Source organism: Sinocyclocheilus grahami, unplaced genomic scaffold, assembly GCF_001515645.1.
Source record: "Sinocyclocheilus grahami isolate Dianchi unplaced genomic scaffold, SAMN03320097.WGS_v1.1 scaffold275.1, whole genome shotgun sequence".
NCBI classification, from domain to species: Eukaryota; Metazoa; Chordata; class Actinopteri; order Cypriniformes; family Cyprinidae; genus Sinocyclocheilus; species Sinocyclocheilus grahami.
In genome coordinates this window covers 770,733-793,662 of record NW_015505454.1, presented here as the reverse complement: position 1 = coordinate 793,662, position 22,930 = coordinate 770,733, and the positions used below count along the sequence as shown (strand labels likewise).

The following is a 22,930-nucleotide window of genomic DNA, read 5'->3' as shown; positions in this document are numbered from 1 at the left end:
TGTGTGACAGAGAACGCGCTATTCTTCACAGAGAAACCAGCTTTTTGAGGTCAAGCCTTTACATATTTCATACACATTAAGACACACATACTTCTCCACAAAGTGGTTTGGTCAGGTTTCGCTTTTCTGGAGACATTTTTGAAATATTGTCCCTACAACCATAGCAAAACCTGCCCACACACAGATTTTTGAATTGTGTATATATCAGAAGAATATTAATGCATATTCAAATTGTGTGAAACACACCGGTACTTGGAGGTTAGCTAATCAAAACAGAGGTCATTTATATACAACCGTCTTAAAGGTACAGAAGCAAAAACAGCCTGTGGAACTTTAATAGTCAGAGAGAGGACAGAAAATGGTTATATAAAACACTTTTTCCCATTTTATTCAGTTAGCATGCACTTAGCATCCAAAGTGACTAACAGATGAGGGGAAAAAAACAAGTAGTGTATTATACAGAAGCTAACCGTATTAGCAGCACTAATACAAGAGTAAACCAGAAGTTTTGCTGCCACAGGAAAACTGAATTACATTATATGTAGACTTCAGGTAGAAATGAAATTGCGGCAACAATGTGGAGTATCTTAGCGAAACAGCTAATGCTAATGTCAACCAGAGAGTTATTAGACTGAACTCTCAGCCTCATGAAAAACAGCTAAAACACACAAACAGTGACAGATGACTCTGTGTGGTTGTCTGATTGATTTTCTTTTAAGTCATCAGTTTGGAATAACTCTTATTGTTAGACAACCTTTAGAGTAGACAAACTTAAGACTCCATTCTTCTCTCTGAGGGAATCCAGCTTGAAATATTAGACCTTCGCTCCTGTTTTTTTCTCTATTCTTTTTGTCTTGTGCTCTCTCCTCCCATCTCTGCTGAAGGATAATTTACTGCACCTTCAGCTGTTGGAATGTATTTGTAGTTGTGTATAATGGAGGTCATCTATCCTGCCTGTCAGCAGCGGGAAACACTTTTCTGACCGCAGCGGGGAGAGCTATGTGACGTTCAGATCGCTCAGATCAGGGGAACTGTTTCTGTGGCCAAATAAAGTTTGTGCGCATGTGTGTGTTTTGGAGACGGGTGGGACTTTGTGGGTGTCAGAGTTTGAAAGACTGATTTTGTGAGGCAGCCTGTTTTCTGAATGAGTGCACCTCCAACTCTACATGACCTTTACACTACAAAGATTCAGTGTTACTTCTTAGGAATTAATGATTAGTTGGTACTTGTAAGAGTGAATGTCATCCTTTTTATCGCTACATTCTGTATCATCGCATACACTACTGTTCAAAAGATTGGTGTTGGTAAGAATTTTTTTTTTAATGTGTTTGGAAGAAGTCTCTTATGCTCACTATGGTTGCATTTATTTGATAAATACGCAGAAGAAACTGTTATATTATTAAAAATGTAAATAAATTGCCATTATTCCAGTCTTCAGAAATCAATCTAATGTGATTCAAATGAAATTAGAATGACATTAGAAAAGCATTTCTTATTATTATCAGTGCTGAAAACAGTTGTGCTACTTAATATTTATGTGGAATTCATGATTTTTGTTTTTTTCCAGAATCTTTGTTGAATGGAAAGGTTCAACAATGTATAACAATGTAAAATCTTCACTGTCACTTTTGATCAATTTAACGCATCCTTGCTGAGTAAAAGTAATACATTTGTTTCAAAAAAACAAAAAATCCCCAACTTTTGAATGGTGATGCACCTTAAATGTGGAATCTGATTCTGAACCCTGTATTTTCAGCTCAAATTAAGTTGCATGCAATACAGTGCCATAAAAAAGCCCAACTACACCATCACTCAAACTCCAAAGAACTGAATTCTGATTGATTTGATATCTGAGTTGAACCATTGATCATAGTCTTTAGAAACCCATCTGTTTTGATAAAATAAATAGCCACTGTGTTTTGCGCATGGCAGAACATCCCCACACATTTCAAATTCAGCACTGTCTGTTACTCATTAAAAAATGTCAGCTCGACCTTTGTCAGTATTGCTTACAAATTGATTGGATTAATTTGCATAAATTTAAATAATTAAATCTTTTTGTTGCTTGTAGTATCACTCTGTATTCCCTATACAGCATGCAGGGGAAATTAAGTACATGAAACAGATCATGTGTTTTGTGTTGCATGCAGTGTATAATGCGAGTCTGTATATTTTGAGCAACTACATTTGGATTACTAAGATGAGACAATATTATAACATCCACTGAACCACTGTTTTCTCATCCTGCAGACCTCTTGATCTATATGCTTAAATGCTTGAAATTTGGACAATGGGCACTGTAACCACACCATCTGACTGCAAAAATCATTCAAATCCAGTGCTATATAAAATATCTTTGTCTTCTAAAAGTTTTGAATGCATTAATTAAAAAAAAAAAAAAACATTTAAATTGCAAGTATTCCATTATATTGTGTAGATTTTTACTAGTGTCGGATTTGGGCTCTTAAAGGTGCACTGAGCGATATATGCCAAATTATGTTGATATTTGAAAGCGCTCTCTTCTATCATTACAAGACATGCCCCTTACTGCTGATTGGCTACAAGTGTGTTTTGGGACTCGGTCCAACACTGTGGTCAAAAGCATTATACAAAAATTGCTTAGTGCACCTTTAAGGGGGTTTTGTATTGTTGCAGCATCAGAACTGTAAGTAAAGGAACAAAGTGTATTATTTTTCTATGTTACCTGCACCAAGATATCCCATTCATTTGTCAGCAACAGTCCACCAGATGATGTAAAATGCATCATCAGGTGAACTTATAACAGATCCAGGTCTTTTGTGAAAACTATAGATTGTACTTCTGCATTTTTATATCCCTGCTCACAGACAGTCTAATTGAGCTCAGTCCATTATGGGTGTTGAAGTTTTCTTACTTTTTTTTTTGCCACAGCCCTTTTTCTTTGTTTTCTCTAGTTGTGTAGCACTGTCTTAGACAGCCAATTTTTATGAAAACCCCTTTTTGCCAGCAGTGAATTACAAAGTGTGGCCTTTCTAAGAGACAAAGTGATGAACTTTTTTCTTTTTATATGATTAAAATACGATTGTTTTTGTCACTGCATAATCCACATACTTCCATCCATTTACTTTATATCATAGATAAATGACTTCACTATTATTCTAAAATGTGACCCTGGACCACAAAACCAGTAAATTTTTTCGAAATTGAGATTTATACATCACCTGAAAGCTGAATAAATAAGCTTTCCATTGATGTATGTTTATTAGGATAGACAATATTTGGCTGAGATACAACTATTTGAATATCTCTGAGGGTGCCAAAAAAATCAAAATATTGAGAAAATCGCCTTTAAAGCTGACCAAATGAAGTTCTTTGCAAAGCATATTACTAATCAAAAATGAAGTTTTGATATATTTACAGTAGGAAATTTAAAAAATATATCTTCATGGAACATGATCTTTACTTAATATCCTAATGATTTTTTGCACAAATATACCCGTGGTATACTTAAGACTGGTTTTGTGGTCCAGGGTCACAAATATGGAAAATAGTAATAATAAATTATGAGTAGGTGTGTCCAAACCAATTTCTGCATATTTATCAAATTATTTTACCTTTCATTTATCAATACTTTTCAAATTAAGTTTGAGTATTGCTATGTTCAGTATTGGAAAAAGGTCACAACTTTTCATAGTATCCTACTTTTTCACTGTGTAATTTCAATGTGTGATGATGACCCATCTTGATCAGGGAGACAGGAATCACTCTTGCATTCACTCATACCACATAAGCTCCACACTACACGGTAAAGGGACGTCTGGAAATGAGTACATTTCTTCTACTTTTCCTTTTTTTGGTGGAGGGAGCAAAATGTCAGAGACTAACGGCTTTGAGAGCTTCCAGTGCTGTGAAAAGTCAGCCCGAAGAAAGTGTGTCATTTATCATGGGAGAGAGAGTGAGTGAGAGAGAGACGGAGAGGATAAACACAACATTCACAGTGGACAACTCTTCCCATACATGGCCAGGCTCTCCAAAACACCTGTTAGCACAACATTAGTCCATCCAGCACCTGCATCCCCTCAGTCACTCCCTGTGGAGGAGGAGACAATCTGATGTACACACTGAACAATAAACACCACACAATACCTTTTAAGGACATGTTCTTTGCTTATCTGTCTTGTTTCTAAAGTGCATAATTAACAATAACATTTGAAGTGAGTTTAAACAGTTTCTCCTAGTTCAAATCTATTTGAGATGCCGTTTCAAAGAGAGAAAAATAATTTAGGGCAGGATTTCATTCCATTGGAAATGGATTGGATTCCTTGGATTGTGAAAAGTGAGCATTCCCTGTTATAATCGAGCCTTTGTTTTATTTTTGAATATATACTGTATATATATATAGTCAAACACAGCTGGACTCAAATGAAGGTGTAGAACCATCTCAAGGATGATCAGAAGAAATGGACAGCACCTGAGTTAAATATATGAGTGTCACAGCAAAGGGTCTGAATACTTAGGACCATGTGATATTTCAGTTTTTCTTTTTTAATAAATCTGCAAAAATGTCAACAATTCTGTGTTTTTCTGTCAATATGGGGTGCTGTGTGTACATTAATTAGGAAAACTAATGATTAACTTAAATGATTTTAGCAAATGGCTGCAATATAACAGAGTGAAAAATTTAAGGGGGTCTGAATACTTTCCGTACCCACTGTATATAGCTTATATTTCATTACAAGTCTGTTTTCAGCTCTGTCAGCCATTCTGCTTTTCTGCATGGATAAAATTTGGATCATACACGACCCCCTGCCCCCTCTCAGTAAGGCCGGTGTAGGGGGTAGGATTAATGAGTGATTAATTGATGTCATGGCTGCGGATAGACAGTAAAAAGCACTGGGGTCCTGGAGGCTGTGTCAGTGTCAGTGTGACTCATTAATGGCCTTGCTGGCCTGGCCTGAGCTCTGTATTACATTAGAGCTGGTGAGTGAGTGAGGGAGAGAGAATGACAAAACTAATTACAGTGATGTAGTGGCTTTGTTGCACATTGCACATTGCCACAGAGTGTTGCAACTGCACACACATGTGCGTGCACACACACATGAACCCACCCCCCAAAAAAATTATGTGTATTTTATTCACATAAACCAGACTTTTGAAAACGGCACACTTCAGCTCCCTCGCACATGTGCTGCGCGTAATGCAGATGGATTGGTTAAGCAGTCACAGCCTGTGATGACACTGGTGTTATATCTTTCTTTTGGGTCCAGATGTTCGATCTGTCTTAGGGTACAGCAGGATCTTTGCACTCAGACATGGCCTATTCATTAGGCAACAATCAGATGGTAGGATCTGGAACAAAGAAGAAGGAGAAAAAGAATAAGAAAATGCATCAGTAATGGGTAAGAATTTTTGGTCTCATAAGAATTGGTCTCATCTGCTGGAGTGTGATTCTGGATCACTGACTTCAAGTAATGATTCACACTAAGTTTACTACATTAGTTAATACTTCGCTTTGACTCATCAAGGACCTGAGGCTTAACAGAACTACAAACAACACAAAAGTATATATTATTAACAATTTGATATTTAATTACTCATATGTTTGACAGTTTTTTTGCACTAAAAATTGTTCACAGTTCCAAAGTTATGTCTCTGAAAAGTTAGCTAAATGGATTTTTTGGTATTGGAGCAATTAAATAATAATCAGTATTTTTGCCCAAGTTATAGTTCACCCAAAAATAAAATTTCTGTCATCATTTACTCACCTTCAAGTTATTCCAAACCTTTATGAGTTAGTTTTTTCTGTTGAACATAAACTGAGACATTTTGGATAATGTGGGTAACCAAACGGGTCTTCATTGACTTCCATAGTATGGGAAAAAAATACTATGTAAGTCACTGGGGAACAAAAACAGTTGGGTCACTCAAATTCTTCAAAATATCTTCTTTTGTGTTCAGAAATTGATACAGGTTTGGAACATTTTGATATTGAGTAAATTATGGCGAAGTCAAGATGAAACAGAAGTAGCAACACATCTCTTTTGTTTTGTGCACTGTACATCTGAGTGGAAACTTCTATCCATCGGTTGTTGATTGAATGGAGACATATCAGACTATGAGCTTGCATGGTTTAAGCGGACTAAATAATTGGAGAAGTCTGGCAAACATCACCAGAGAGAAATCTATCATTGCATGGATGAATTGTTCACAATAAAATCAATTTAGAAAACAGATAGGGTGACTTTCCATTTCATGCTTACTTTAGTTATTTATTCTAAACCCCTAACCTAAGCATTCGGTATGTATAACTTGGATGTAAACAAAACATTATAGAGATATCTGGGTGAGCTCTTTTAACTTGGCCTGGTAAGCAATCATTGGCAGCATCCTAGCAATCACAGAGTAATGCCTTTCCATGCACTTACAATAAGTGCAGACTGCATAGCAACGTCCTGTTGACTTACTAAAACACACTAGAACTGTGCACATGCAAGCAGCACTCATGTTTGAATATTTTTTATGTATAAAAATTGGGCTTGGATAAAATAGACATTTAGATAAACAGATATTGTTTGAAACTAGATCACACCCTAAAACAATAGACGAATGAAGGACAAAAACAGACATCCTATGCTGAAGGGAGTTTGGCTCTGTTTCTGACCCATAGTAAAACTCCAATCGAGTACGGGGGGATTCTGTCACTGTTTCTAATGTGTCATGATGTTGATTACAGGCCCCAGATGCGGCCTACTATGACTACAGCTACAGCCCGCAGAGAGCCGCTGTGAAAGAGTGCTAGGATGTAGAGGTCAGCGTGTAGAGAGGGTCAAGAGGCAGACCTGGAGCAGTAGGTTAATCACAATGCTCATAGGAAAAAGCCAGCGTCACCAATAGCATTTAGCCTTTATGTCTCTGTTAACATTACCCCTCTGTGGTTGCTCATACACACAGTGTCACCTCTTACATTGTGAGGAATTTTTTCCATCTCATCCTCCTGGTGTTTGTGAGGCTGGAACAGCTGTGGACTTCAAGTCAAGCATTGTTCTTCATTAGGTTAATAACACTGCCTCAAGAACTGGGTCATCAACAATGATCACTTATGGTGTCACTCATTCCCTGTTATTTCTCTCTAATTAAAATTTGTAAAAATGATAACAACTGGGGAATCAGTTTATGTTTTGGTATTGTTTTCAATCATTCTTAGAACTGGCTTGAAATTAGAAATGGCAAACATTCATACAATGTTATAAGATATGAGTGAGATGTTTTTATGGGTAATTGGTCTTCTCTGACATGTTGGAAAGTGCCATGTTATATTTTATATCATGTTATATCAATAAGAAATTATTTGTATTACTATTTGGAGTGGGTGATATACCAGTAGACATGATTAACCAGTAAAAATGTGTCAACTGATAGAGATTTTGGACTATCATCTCTATCGCGGTTACAAGCTCACGTGACATTGCTGTGCTTCGTAGTCACGAAAACGTATCATTTGCGCACATTTTTAAGCATTGCGATTTAAAAATAAGTAATTGAAGAAGGTGCTCATTGGGCGCGGGTTATTTTTGCTGCTTTATAGACCTTTAATGGTTAAATACACTTGTATGTGTCAAAATTCCCATCTTTGCAAGTATCCTTGTAAACACAGTAATTTAGGTCTTAAGTGAAAGCAAACAGCTGAGAAATAAAACATGTAACAGTATGTTGGATCCGGGCAGCTCTCAGTCTAACATGCCTGCTGTCTGTCATTTGTGTTAATCAAACAATAAACGAGAGAAAATCTCTCACTACTCTTGACTAATTTACACAGTGAAGAATATGCAGTGTTTTTATACATTTGATTACTTTATACAATGTATGTAACATTTCTTATTTATTTGTGATAGTGTAGTTTTTTGTCCAGTTGCTTGGAATTTGTTTCTTATTCTTATTTATTAGCTGACTGTTTACTTGTCTTCAGAAGTAAGTGATGTGTAACTATATTGTGATGTGATATATATACTTATGAATTACTGTGAAATAAAATTACTCATATCTTGATACAAGATTTTGGTCATATTGCCCACCCCTACTATTAGTAATAATAAGAGCAACGGCAATTTCTTATTAATATAACACAACATAACATGGCACTTTCCAATCAGAAAAAAATGTTGTTGATGTGTAATATCAAATCCAATTTAGAGTCAGCACTACATCTGTTTTACAATGTTATATTAGAACTATGCGTGCCACGTAAGAGCTGTATTCATAATATAGCCATTTCAGCCATTATCATCAGTATGCACTATTATAATCTATTGGTATTAAAGACGATATAAAAGGGAAGCAGCGCTGAATCTTTCTGTGCTATTATCTGCTCAAGACTGTTCCATGTTTCAGAGCCCTGCTAACATTTCATCCTTTTTTAAAGGCCTTTAGTGAGCATCTGAGCACATTAATACAATTAATCCCAGTGTAAGGGGACATGTGGCCACTCATGATCATTGAGCTTTGCTACATTAATAGTAAAACTAATTATTTCATGACGGTAGATGGCTAACGACTTGCAGCGCACCCAGAGGACGGGCTCATGATAAATGGTCTAATTTACCCTTATAAGGACGCAATCATTTAACACAAGGCAAGAATCTCTGCAAGCATTTAATCCTGTTTAATGGCTAGGCTGAGAGAGAAAGCGAGAAGCCGATGAGAAGAGAAAATAGATCTACATGAGAAATTGGGATTGTGTCTGTGTGTTTGTGACAGACAAAGAAAGAGGATAGTAGGAGGGGGTAAAATCACAAATGAACTTAACAGTTAATCAGAGAGGAGAAATGGTTGCTGGGTTTATGTCCTCCTAATTAGAAATAGCTCAGATCTATCCTCTTGCCGCAAGTGCCTTGTTAACGACTGTTTCACTAACGAGCTTAGCTCAGTGGCAGTTACGCAGATAAAAACCCTTCCTGATTGATCTGAGCGGCCTTCTGAAATTTGTTTCACTCCAGCGTATTGATTTAATTCTGTTGCTTGAAAAGCTCTAATTAATAATGATAATAAAAGTGTCCCAGCTCGTTAACATCAGCTGGTGTTTTTTTCCCTGCTGCACTTTCTTCTTTTATCTGCTCTTGCTCTCTCTCTCTCTCTCTCTCTCTAATCTTTAAGGTCTGCTGGTGAGATGTTTTCTCTCCTGTTGTGTCTCTCGGGTTTAATCATTGGAGAGCTGTGTGGGTGACTATGAGAGGCCCTTTGGTTCTCTGAAAATACGTAAGTGATAGTGAATTTTAGAAAGAAAAATCAATTTAGCTTGCTCAAATATTTAATGTGTTTCTACATCAGACAAGATCTTCAGATTTCTAGTACTTGTTGAAGCAGCAGCCTCGGGACAACCAGCGAGAACACAACAAGACAGAAGTGTTTTTGTCAGCGAAAAGACAGAAATGTTGAGATTTCACTTTCTTTTGTTCCAATCAAAGTAAAGTGGTGTAATTCGCCACGAAATGCATCTGATTTCATGCTTCTGTCTCTAGTGTTATTTTAATATAATTTTTATTAAAAGTTAGATTTTTTTTTAATTTTCAGTTTGCAGTTTTAGTTTCAATTTTAAGTAATTTTGTTATGTCATTTGTTTAATATGTTTGTCATTTTTGTTTAATATGTCTATATAATTTTTTACATCAGAATCAGAAAGATCATTATTGCCAAGTGTTTACACACACATGGAATTTGTCTTGGTGACAGGAGCTTCTAGTGCAGAAAGTACAGACATAGTGCAGACATACATATAATTTAAGGTAATACAATTAAATATTACACTAATAATAAAGAGAACAGACACCAAATAAAAAATAACTATGCGGTAATTGAAATATAGAGGGAAAAAACATCAAGTTAAACTAAATGAAAATAATTAGTTCCTCAGCAACTTGCTTAAAATATAATAAGTTTACATTTATATGTATTTATATATTTAAGTTAATGTTTGTTTGACTTCAAGTGACAAAAACGCTTTACAATGGTTTTAGTTTTAGTTGACTACAATAACCTTGTCTCTTTGTATTTTTACTTCTCACTTCTCAAACGGCTCTTTTCTTCCACACCTGTGCCCTCCCTCTTTTCCTTCTCGGCCCAGCGGGGGGGCGGGAGCGGGGGCTGCGTGGAGGCGTTGGGGGCTACTGATGAAGATGAAGCTGTCTGGCTGTGTCACAAGGGGCTGTTCCACCACATTCTGACTGAGGGAGGAGATGGAGAGCGAATGAAAGAGTGAGAAAGAGTGCCTAATCCATCACAGGAAGGGAGGACTGACACAACAAAAGACAGAGTGCGGAGCAAGGCTTTTTGGCGGCTTGGGCCGAGGCAACTTCGACAATATTTTTTGGCGCCTGTCAGGCTGTCTAATAAAGCAGAGCTGGAATATGAACTATCTCTCACTGCTGTAATACGCCTCATAAATCAGATTTAATTACGCGGTGTGGGGACAGGCAGTGGGAGCCCTGGCTGGATTTATGGGGCCTTGACTTGGCATCTTAACAACTTTGCGCTTTTAATATCATTACACTGTCATCTATTTTGCCTCCTGCCACAGAGCACGCCCAAACTCCCTGTGTAACAGCACATTTTTTTTCTCACAGAGCCATCTTTTTTCTTCGCTCTCTCTTTTTTCACCCTGAGAAAAGTGTTGACACCACATAGAAGCAGCCGTTATGCCAGGCGCACATGCCTACAGGTCAGCACATTTCCACCCGGAATCTGTCCGTCCATCCGCTCAAGATTTCACTCATCTTTTCCTATTTCCTTCCTCGTGCTTTTTGCGTCATTGTCCTCCTTTCGGCACCAACTCCTTTCCTTCGCTGACCTCCGTTTCCTCCCTTTGCTTAATCTCCTTCGAGCCTTTCTCACCGGGCCGTTTGTCTTGCCCATTCTTCCTCATCTGCGGCGCGAGCCTTTTGACAGGACAATAAGAGAAGCAGAAGACAAAGAGGAAGGAGAAGGAGAAGAAGAAAGGGGGCTTAAAAAATGAGCGCAGAGTGAAAGCAGAACCCTTTGCTATCCTCTTCCTTGTCTTACTAATGGCCCCTAGAGCGGCGTTCCACATAGCGCACAGACGCTCGTGACGTTAGCCATCTTGTTAATGCTAGCCTCTAAATGCCTGCGCGAGCTCGGTGACAGTGACATATTAGTTTTGCAGCCCTGCGTAATCTGATATTTCAAAGCATGCTGCTGCACTAAAGATTTGATTAATGCTGTTCCATTTGGGCTCAGTAATTGGGCGAGACTAGAGCGGAGAGAGAGGAAGAAAGCGAGTTAGCCAGTGAGAGAGAGCCGTATAGAGAGAGTGCTAATGAGAGAGAGGGTTAATTAAGCTTCTGGCATCATAGGGACAGTTACTGATGACTCCCTATAACAAACTGCCATTGCTAATATGCGCTCGCTCACACGTGCGTGCACATGGTGTTGGTAAAATGTGAGTTTAACCTCATCCCGGCTCATGGGTGGGGAACTGGCTGCTTCAGGACAGCAGGCCTCTGTATTTTAGGCCTGCATACCCTGGTTTATTTTAAGGTACAAAATCCAGTAATTACAGAAACAGTTTCAAGAAACTAGGTGAGTTACACTGAATCCATGCAGCTGGACCCAGTGTTTGCGCTCGTACTTAAATGGAGTGACTTTAAATAAGGTGCTATCATGAACTAAGTCGTTATTAGGCATCGAGACCGCGTGTTGTGGGAAATGACTGAAATATCAGATTTATCTGTGGCTCATTAAACCTGTTCAGTGCCCTATAAACTGCATGAGTGATTCAAACCCACGCCAGGGGCCTGGCTATTTTCAGTCTGTGCTTCACCAAGCCAAACTGCTCATTCCATCAGAGCAAACACTCTGACCAATCAGAGCCGAGGTCATTGTTTATGCATGTGTGGAAGTATTTACACAGACCAATGGTGTAGTAAAGCTCAAACTGATGGAGAGACACTTAAAATGCCATTAGTCACCTTGTGTTGTTAACAAATCATGGAAGTGAGCAAAACAGACTTAATACCATTTGCTTTATAACATCAGCGAGCAGTGCATGCACAAATATAGCTGTTGTATGAAGGCCTTTAAGGTCTATCTAAACATCGTTCATTGTGTCGGGGCTGTAGTTTTGTCTGGGTTATGTAAATCAGCTGTGTTGCATTTACACAGAAGCAGACAGCACCTTTCAATGTAAGCAGCAATTGTTTTATAACTCAGGACAAGAGGAAATGTTGGTGACAGATGCTTGGATTGTGATCTGGACTGTTGAAACTTTACAGCAAAGGTTATGTCGACATTAATCATCACGATTGTTAACATGAACTAACAATGAACAAAACTTTTACAGCAATTATTAATCTCGGTCAAGGCTATTTTGTACATGCAGATATATTTCATACATTACAAATTATACGTCTGGTGATGCATTCATTTGAACTGATAATTTGGGATGCACTTATTATTAATGTTATGGTTGATACTAATAAGCCGATCATTATGTTCATGTTAAGGCCAATGTATTTTGTCAAATAAAACACTAAAACACTTAAAAAAAATTATTTAAAAATTTGAGATTTAAAAAATTTAAATAAAAAATCTCTAACCGATATATAGTGGATACAAAGTAAAATATTACATTAGCCAAGATTAATAAATGCTGTTAAAAATTGATAATTGTTAGTTCCTGATACCGAATACTTCATCAAATGTATTGTAAGTGTTACCAATGGAGTAAGCAAGTGTCATATATTGAACTTTTATTGACATCGATACTACGAAATAAAAACAAATTGATAGCCGAGAGCGGTGTAGTATGATTACGATGTGTGTGTCTCTGCATGTAGGAAGGAGAGACGTTACGAGAGGGAGTGTCTGTATTGGTATTTATGGCCACATTATTCTGTCATGATGTGTGTACACAAGCAGTGTTTATTGTTTGGTCGTATTGTGCGGGAAGGTAGAGAGAGTCGTATTTCTTCCTCTCAGTCCGACAAGCATCCTCTTTGTGTCCCCCCTCCTGAAGATGAATTACAGAAAACAGAGGGGAACGGCATCTGTGGCTCTTCAGGGCTGTCTGAAGGAACAGGGGGAGGAGAGAGACGAGAGGAGAGATGGATGTGGCACGGAGGAGGCCGGGAGGGGAGGTGTAGTTGGTGCTGAATTGAATGTGCCCCGACCTCACTATAACCTCACCACCTCTCCCTGACCCTCACACACAAGACCTGCAGGAGAAAGGAGGGGAGGTCAAAAAGTTAGTCACTGACTTATGAAAGAAGGGGAGAAGAGAAGAAAAGAGATCCCCCTTTCAGAAACATCTGGTGCAGGGTCTTTCCGGGATGAATAGAAACGGGCGGCCCTCTCCTCAGAGCAACTAGAGTAATTAGGCCTGGTGCAAAGGTTCTGGGCATGCTGTTCATCTAAAGAGCCTGCTCAAGTTTTATATACACCTTGTTGAGTAAGCGCTTTACGTTTGTCAAACCGACAAGGTTTGGGAGGAATTACTCTTCATTTGAGAGCCATAATGAGGTTGAACTATTAAAGTCAATATACTTTTTTTAAAGCACTTTTTGGTATCATTGCAAATGAGGAAATTGGTGGATGTTTCAGTGTTTGTCTTAGTAATGTTATTCAAATGTGCTGCTTGTTGGACAATGAGCATGTAGCTATTGAGGGAATGTTTAAGCAGACTCACATTCAATTTGGCTCCAACTACCATTCAAATTTTTTAGGAATTAAGACTTTTTACGTTTTTTAATTTTAAGTATCTTTAGCTCACCAAGGCTGCATTTACTTAATCAAAAATACAGTAAAAACTGTTGAAATTGTGAATTATTATTACCGTTTCAAAGAACACATGCTCCTTCAGAAAGCATTCTGATATGCTGATTTGGTGCTCAAGAAACATGTTGAGAACCAACATGAAACATGAAAACACAACGTTTTTACTGCTTAATCATTTTGTGGAAACCAAAACCAGCATGATTTCAGAAGAATCATGTGACACTGAAGACTGGAGTAATGGGTGCTAAAAATTCAGGTTTACCATCACATGAATAAAGGATTTTAAAATATATTAAAATAGAAAACGGTTCTTTTAAATTGTACTGTATTTACTGTATTTGTGATCAGATAAATACAGCCTCAGTGAGTATAAGAGACTTCTGCCCAAATGACTAAGAAGTCTTTTGAGCTGTAGTGTAACTCTCACTTTTCACAATCAAATTAATTCCTAATAGAACAAATTAAGTCCCGCCCCACATTTTTCCTCATTGAATGTATTGAAAATACATTGTATTGTGAAATTAAAATAACTTTCAAATGGCAGTTCACTCCGACTTGACATAGGTGTTCTGCTTGTTACAACTTGAGTTTTTTGCTTTCGTTTCTATTCTTGATGATTTAATTGTTCATTATTTCCAGGGCTGGGCTTTTTTAGGGTCAATGGATAGATGGATGGATGGGGAATGGAAAAATGGAGAGAATGTGAGAGAGGGTATAGATGAATAGTGCTCTATGTGCAGTTAGGGGTGTGTGTGTGTGTGTGTGTGTGTGTGTGTGTGTGTGTGTGAGTGTGTGTGAGTGAGGGAACTTTCTGTAATTAAGTTTTACAATCTTCTCGGTAAATGACACATAAATCTTGCCCCTCCTCATCATGCAAAGATCGTAATCCCCTCCTCAATTTCCTGTCTCTGTGGACACTCACTTGATTTAATGGTCTTTGATGATCGCTCAGTAAAAGAGTACATGGGGTTTCCTCAGTGTGTGTGTCTCAGTCAGCACTGGTCAGTGAACAATTGTGCTGAGCTGACATTTGTTAATGTGTTTCTATGGCAGATCATCAAATGACCGTTGACATCATTAAATGGAATTGCAAATTGATTGTTTTTTTTGTTTGTTTTCCTGAATACTCCTCTGATCTACCATTTGTTGGACCAAAAGTCAGTCCCACCCCCTACCTCACGCCAGGCCACGCCAGGCCAGTGTTGTGTCGGGATGCCCATTCAAATAGATAGTTGCGTTTCACGCAAATCATCCAGCAAATGACTTACTTATAGGTGTCTGTACATATTAAGTCGGAATATTAGAATGTTTCAACAACCTTTCCTCTCCATTTTTCCTAATCCACTACAAATATTTCCTCGCCGTGCATGAAAATAGTCTATTCTCATTAGTCTTTCAGAAACTACATTATCTGCACAAGTCAAGCAATTAAATCAGCATGTCTTAATGTAGCTGTTATGATTGATCATGTTTATCGGATTGACTCAAGAGCTCTTGGGTTCTTCATCAGTTATCAGACACGAGAGCGGCAGAAGGACGGGGGGTACGAGTGGCAGCGAGAACAGATAAACGCTCACCTTGCTTGAGTGCTAATTGTTGTGCCTCCTTCTGTTAGCGTCCCCTTCCTTTTGTTTCTCTGCTGTCAACTCTAATCAACCATTAGATCTTCAGCAGATGGAAGAGACGAAGTGGGAGCAACAGAGAGAGACCGTGGGAATAGCTGCTCGGTTTTAGCAACGCTGCCCTCTATCTGACAAGGAGAATGAGTTGGTCTTTCACAGCGCCACAAAACCTGATAGAATTAGAAAGAAGTATATATAGTTGATTGTTGTTATAATTATTGTTTTCGGGTTCTCTCCCTGCTAGCTCGTGGCTTGGACTACGGTCGAACAGAAAGGTAATTATTTATTCCCATGGTGCACTGTGATTTCCATAAACACAAGCATGCAAGCATATTGGGTTCCTGCAGATCATATTTTACACTATTAATACGCCATCTGCTTCTTCTAACACACACACACACACACACACACACTCACAGTCAGCAGAAGAGCTGAGAATGCATGCTGAAATACAAATGGTCACAGGGAGATCAAAATATGCAGATAAACTGACACCAAAACATGATTTTGCACACTCTCTTACAAACACATGCAAGCGTTTGAGATTTTAAAGTTGGCATGAAAATTCAACCTGTCTGTTCAACCTGTCTGTCTAAATGCATTTTTGATCTTATTGTAAATGATTCATCTATGCATGTTTCATTTTTTACATTTTTTGTCTTGCAATTTTTAATCTTCTGGTCTTCTTTCTGGTTTTATATATTCCGGACTTCTCCAGTGATTTATTCAGCTTAAACTGTGCCAATTTCTTACCCTCAGCTTTAAGTTCGCATTGAGATCTTCATCTAATCAATAATTGGTGGCTTGCTAAAAAAAGACCATATCTGTCTCTATATCGGTAAAATCGTGACTTTATAGATTAATAATCAAAGTGAATTTGTCACTTGTAACCCATTTTACTTCCATATGGTTATTCTGGCTAAAACAGGATATTCAATAAAAGGGAATTGGTTGGATCGAGAAAAGTGCAGCCATTTAAGTAGCTATTCAACTATTGCTTAACATTATCTAATAGCCTGTGCGGCCTCAGTTATGTGCGCAGAAAGAAAAGACATTCAAGGGGAAGAGAAATTTATTAAACTGTGATTACAAAGACAAACCATGCTTTTCTTTGGAATAATATACACCAGTGAATCATTCACAATTAGACCAGGAATGCATATTAGGAAAAGAAATAGTCGATTTTTATTTCGTGTTGACTTTAAAGTCTCTGGAAGGTTTTAGGGGGTTATCGGTCCATCTAATTTTCTGCTAGGAACAAAAAATTAGACGCAGGACGTAAAATCCACAGAACAATTTAGCAGAGGTCTTGCTATTTATTTCTCAGGTCAGTCAAGAGTCTCTGTTGGATTAGAGTGGAGGTCAATGACAGGTCGGGAGATAACTGCAGGCTCACCGAGGAAACTGCTTTAATGAGAGCAGCTGATCAGCTGCCATGGATTAGCATTCCTGCCATACTACAGGGGACTCTGATGATGGAGGGGATTACACTAATGACTAATGCATTTAATATGTCTATCAGTTTGTCAGCAGTGAAATCAGGAATTACATGATAGGGGTCGACCTGCTGTAGTTGTGCAGATTTTTCAGGTGACTGAGGGTTTTGTGTGCACATGAGAGGCAGAGAGAAGAAAACGGGTTGGATCACCAACCACCATGAGCCAGAAACTAGAGGAGAAAACCAGGCACTGAGAAAGAGACAGAATGAGAGGGAGGCAGTGACAGAGAGAGAGAGAGAGAGAGAAAGAGGAGGGGTGTTCTGGCTGGGTTGACAGCAGCCCATTCATCCTCCATGCTAGAGGAGACAAAGTGCTGGCTGGCTCAGGACAGGCACCATAAATCACCTTCCATAAGACACACTACCTACTGCTTATTACATTCAGCATGACAAAGCCTCTCTCCCTTCCCCTTTTTCTGTTTTCTCATCTCCACTCCTTCTCTCTATTCATTCTGCCTTACCTTTCATTTTCTCTGTGCTTGTTTCCTTTTTCCGTCATCTTGTCTTTCCTGTCTCACTTTCCATAGAAGTGCACTAAAAAAACACTTAACGAAATGAATAATATTTTAAAATATTTTAAATCATGTATAATCACATTAAATTAAGACTCATATCATTAGCCTAATAAAAGATGATTTATTTTAGTCACCTCATGGGGGCGACATGTTGAGATCACCTGACCCGCTGTCTTTTCAATCAGTAACCTTCTTGTTATTTGACAGTTTTACTGGCACATCTTTCCACGTAATGAGAATGAATGAGGATCCAGACTGTCAAGCTTTAAAATGACAGAAAAGCACCATAAAAGTATCATAAAAAATATTGTCTGCTATGTTCCATGTCTTCTGAAGCCATAAAAGAGCTTTATGTGATGAACAAACCCAATTTTAAGTCATTATTCCCTGAAAGTTATACTATCTGTTAAAAAAATGGAGCCTGTAGATGTAATGCAGCAAATCTGAATATGCAGAAGTGTAGTGGGATATCTGAGAGCTACAGTGGAGGTATATGAATAATGGGAACATTTTGATTTATTTCTCAAACAAAGTTATCATATGGCTTTAGAAGGCTTGGAATATAGTGCATAAGTTCTCTCTCTCTCTATATATATATATATTTTTTTTTTTTGGAGGTTAAAAGCTTCAGACTCAGTTCATTGTGATTGCATGTAAAAGAGAGACCAACACAGTCTTCAAAATTTCTCCTTTTGTGTTCAAATGGAAAAAAAATGCAACTCATATTTGACACACATTAGGGTGAGTAAATGACAGAATTTGTATTTTGGGCTGAACTTTTTTATCAATCATCATGTGAGACTGACAGAAATCTGCACAGTTAAATTGCCTCCCTACTTATTTTTACTTGATGCATTCACCGTTGTTGTTGAGCTATATTTTAATTCCTCATTGCAAGACAGGGTGGGTGGCTGCATGCCGGCTGTCTTTGTCGGACATGTCGCTAATGCTATGAGTCAGATAAGTAGAGGCCAATTGAGACGATATTAAGATGAAATTGCAAAATACGTCCTTAGGCACTGTGCACAGGACACAGAATATTCTAGTGCTATTTTGATGCATCGTGGCCTTTACCTGATGTAACCCTGGTAAGATTTCATGAGATATTGGGAAAAGACTTCAGCCTCCATTTTTGTCTACGGTTCAAAAAAAGCCCAAACCCCTCATCAATCTCTGCCTCTATATAATAGAAACACAATATTTTGATTTCCCTCTCCTTTCCATTCTGCGTGCGCATATGTGTTTGTGTGTGCTGCTTTAATGGAGGATGCGTTACAGCAGGGTAATGATCTGTGCGTGTGTGTGTGTGTATTGATCAGAGTGTGATTTATTTCAGCCGTCTCGTGATTATCGGGTCGTTCATCATGCCTGAATTACCCTATCAATACTGCTGCCTGCACAGACCACGAGAGACTGCACAGAGAGAGAGAGAGATTTGTTACGAGGGCAGGAGTGGAGGGGATGCATAAGGAAAGAGGAGAGGAGTAGAAAAACATTTAAATACTTCCTCCCCTATCTTATCCTACATGTCGTAAACAACTGCCCTCTCAGCAGTTCCTTAATACATTGAAACCCCACTACGTTATTGGAGTGGAAGACCAATCTGTTGAGCTCGCACTCTGATTAGAAACTTTGTGAATGAACTCAACTAATAAGGTTTTCCTGAATGGGTTCAGCTAAATGTGTACGGCCTGCATAAGTAAGTACGATTTTATTTACACATAAACTCAGGATCAGTTTAATGACAGACGACTGAGACCGAGTGAGGCTTGAATAAAAAAATCCCTCACTATGGAAGCCAAAGGCTTTTTGGGAACTTTATCTTTAGTAACGAAGCAGTACCATAATTAGCATCCTCTAGGCTTATGGTGAATGAAACAGAGCATGACGAGGGGTTTTTAAGATGTCTGGACACATAAACACACATGCAGTGTTTTATGTTTGTGTTCGCAGCAGCATCATGAGCACAAGGGCATTTCTTGTGACCGTGCTGGTTTAACCACTTTGAAAAACACTCCATTTACAACACTTTTGGCAGCTTAATTATATTCTTTGTGATCTCTACCATAATTGCTGGCACAGATTGTCCCTTTGAGTCTTTCACTGTCACCTCCTTGTCTGCATCGAGGGATGTCTGCTGTTGCTGTCTTTTTACATGGCCAACATCATCATTTTAAAAGCTCAAAGGGTTATTCTGAAAGCCAGCGAACATGATTAGATGCTAACTATATGGCCCAAAGCATGTTAGCATCTTAGCAGCTAACCTCGAAGCTGTAACTCAACACAGGCACTGGCTTTGGTGGTTCGCATGGGTGTGTCCTTAGCTCATCTGTGGCTCATCCTAGAGCTCTGGGGATAACATAATTGAAAAGAGTCTAGACAACGACACTTTTTGAAGTCTATGATATGTAATTATTATTATTTATTTTTTATGTATGTGTTTATACTGGAACATAGCAGACAATACACCAAAATGTCAAAAGGGGATTGTATTATTTATTTATTTTAATAAAAGCATATCTCTTTGGCAGTTGGGAGTTATTTGATCCCAGTCATCTTTGTTTTTTATTTTTTATGACTTTTATTGTATTACTACTACTACTTGTATTATTATCATCTAATTTTTTCAGTTTTTGTATTTGATTGGTGTAAAGCACAACATTGTTTTTAATGGTGCTATAATAAAAAATAAACAAACTTGGCAATAAATTTGGTACTAAACAAGTACTTTAGTACTGTAAATTAATACTTTTGTTTAGCAAGGATGCATTAAATCAGTCAAAAGTGACAGTAAAGACATTAATAAAATTGCAACATTGAGATTTCTATTTTATATTTAAACAACTTATTTTAAAATGGTAATAAGATTTCACAATATTAACAATATTATTGTTTTTACTGTATTTTTGATAAAATAAATGCAGCCTTGGTGAGCATTAAAGACTTCTTTCAAAAGCATAAAAAAACTTTTCAAAAGACCTCAAACCTTTGAACAGTAGTGCATATATATATATCCATTTATATGTATTCAGTCGTATGACTGCACTTTTAACGTCATCTGACAAATCTCCCAAAAAAAAAAGCAACGACTTTGTATACAGGTTGAGACAAAGCAGTAACACTATAGTAATCCCTGCCAAATCTCCCTGAAGCCAGTGAAGCCACAGTCCCAAGATATCAACTCTATGAACTCCATTTTGAGACAGACACTCACTTTCCAATACCTTTTCATATAGTCATGCCCAATTCATTCATTCAGCCAGCTTGGAATTTTGCCAGATTGAAACAGGACTTAAACTAATATGGGTGCTTTACATTCGGGCCTCAGAGTCTCTCTCTCTTTCTCTCATGCTGTTGGGAGAGATTATGCTTCTGAAAGATGAGAAACACTGTAGACAGTGTGGATGGGATAATCAATCAGGCAGTGCAGGGGAATGTGAAAGCACAGAAGCTGAGGCAAGGAGAGGGCAGCAAAATAAAATACATATACACGGTTATGAGTGCAGGCTGCATCTGCACCAGGGAATTGGAACCATAAATCAAAAAGGCTGTCAGAGGACAGAGAGTGAGAGAGAAAGGGAGAGAGCCAGAAAGGCAAAGGTAGTGTGTGTGTGTGTGTGTGTGACACTGTCACTGACTCCTCTGCTCCCTCCTTCACTGGAATGCAATTTCCTGGAATGTCAGGCGGAGAGATGGGGAGCAGATAACGTGCCATGAGCGTGAGTGTGTCTGTCCTCCACCCCGTCCACAGCAGCAACGCAGCTCAACCCAAATCTCATTACAGAGACATGATAGAATTTGCTCAGTGTGTAACCTCATTATTCTCACTCACAGATAAGGCCTGTAATTGGTCAGATCTACAGAATGAGGAGAAAGAGGGACTGGCAAGGCAGGTGAGTGTGTGAGTGTGTGTATGTGTGTGTGTGTGTGTGTGTGTGTGTGTGTGTGTGTGTGTGTGTGTAACTGGCCAGGACCACGCTGTGTGAGACAAGAAGTGACTGATGTTGCAAGATGTGTAGACTGACCAAAAGCATGTGAGCGAAGAGGAACTGTGGGTGCAGGACATCATTGCTGTGGAAGTGGGGTTCATTGCATCATGTGGAATTAAACAGTGGTCAGACCTGTATACAGTTATACAGAGTGTGGGTGAGAGCCCTCCGGGCAAACACTGTTACGGTTTTGTTTTTATCCAGTCTCAGTTCCTCTATTCTTGCCAAAAAATCACAGTTGATTTGAGGAATCCGTATGGAAATTGCCTGAAATTGCGATATGTTTACTTTCAAGGTGATTTCTGGAGGGACGTTGGATGGAAATTGGTTCAACTCTGGGCAATTGAACCCATAATTTGATATAGGAGAAGTGCAACTTTTGTCTTAATTGTGTCAGAGAAAGATAAATAGCATAAAATAATAAAATATATATATTTTCTATTTTATTTTAGAGCTAATTTTAAATACCACAATATGACCAAATACAAGGATGACATATTATATTATATTATTCATATTTTTTGTAAAATGAATTTTTTAATAATATGTATTTTATTTTGTTTATTTGTATTTTTTTAATGTTGTTGTTATGTTGTTTTGTTTTATTTATTTATTTAGTTTTTTTCTAACAAAGCTAAGACAAAACCATGCGCTTCTATATCAAAATACCACAGTTAATATAAAGTAAAAATATATAGACATAATGAAAGTTTATATTTATCTTTATTTATTTTATCTTTATTTAGTCAAAAAGTTTGTAAAATATTTTGACAGAAAAAATAAGTATTCTAATGAAATTTACTGACATTTTCCATGGCTGTTCACTATATCTGTGCTCTGTAGTAATTCATAGAAGTTCAAAGTGTATGCTCAGGCTGCATACTTGCTCGAAACCACAAAAGACGGATCTGAAAGCCATAAAACCTCTGAATCCCATGTTTCTCCATCAGTGCAATTTGTCAAACAGTACACTGAGCTAGAATTCACCCAAATGAGAGAATAATAACTGTACTGTGGTGGAGACCGCCGTAACTAAATATTGTGTGTGTCTGTGTGTATGTTATCTGTCCCAAGGACCACCCATCAATCCGTCCACCCTGCCGCCACACACACGCAAGCCTTGAGGTCACTGCAGCTTTCACTCTCACACACGGTAAACGTACCCTATCCACCGCACACCCTCTGCTGGTTCAGGCGCACCGTTCCAAACCTAACATGGAAAATCACACTGTGGCTGCACTGGCTCAGAATGGACGAGTGTGCTTATTCTGCCAGGTCTGTTTCATGTCCAATCAAGCCCACTGCAGAGAGTGTGACCAAAACATAAACATTTATTCTGTATTTAGCTCTCTTTCTGGCTTATTATTTCTCATTAAGAATCACTGTATCAGACCACTGCTCAAAACCAAAATAAACAGGCTTTATAAATATGTCTCTTTTGAGTTCTGACTCTACAGTATATTCTCTTGAAAATGCTCCAAATAGAACCAAATAGGGTTATTTTAATAAGTTTTCATTTATAAAACAGTAGATACTGTTCAAAAT

General features: G+C 38.1%; 1 long non-coding RNA gene across 1 annotated transcript in view; it reads left to right on the top strand.

The window, feature by feature from the left end:
• LOC107599935 (uncharacterized) overlaps positions 1-10,304 on the top strand; it is a 65,738-nt gene extending 55,434 nt beyond the window's left edge. Inside the window, exons 3-4 of the long non-coding RNA XR_001610715.1 lie at positions 9,130-9,231; positions 10,097-10,304. This is a non-coding gene — a long non-coding RNA (uncharacterized lncRNA). The remainder of the gene's footprint in view (positions 1-9,129; positions 9,232-10,096) is intronic.
• The last annotated feature ends 12,626 nt before the right edge of the window (positions 10,305-22,930 follow it).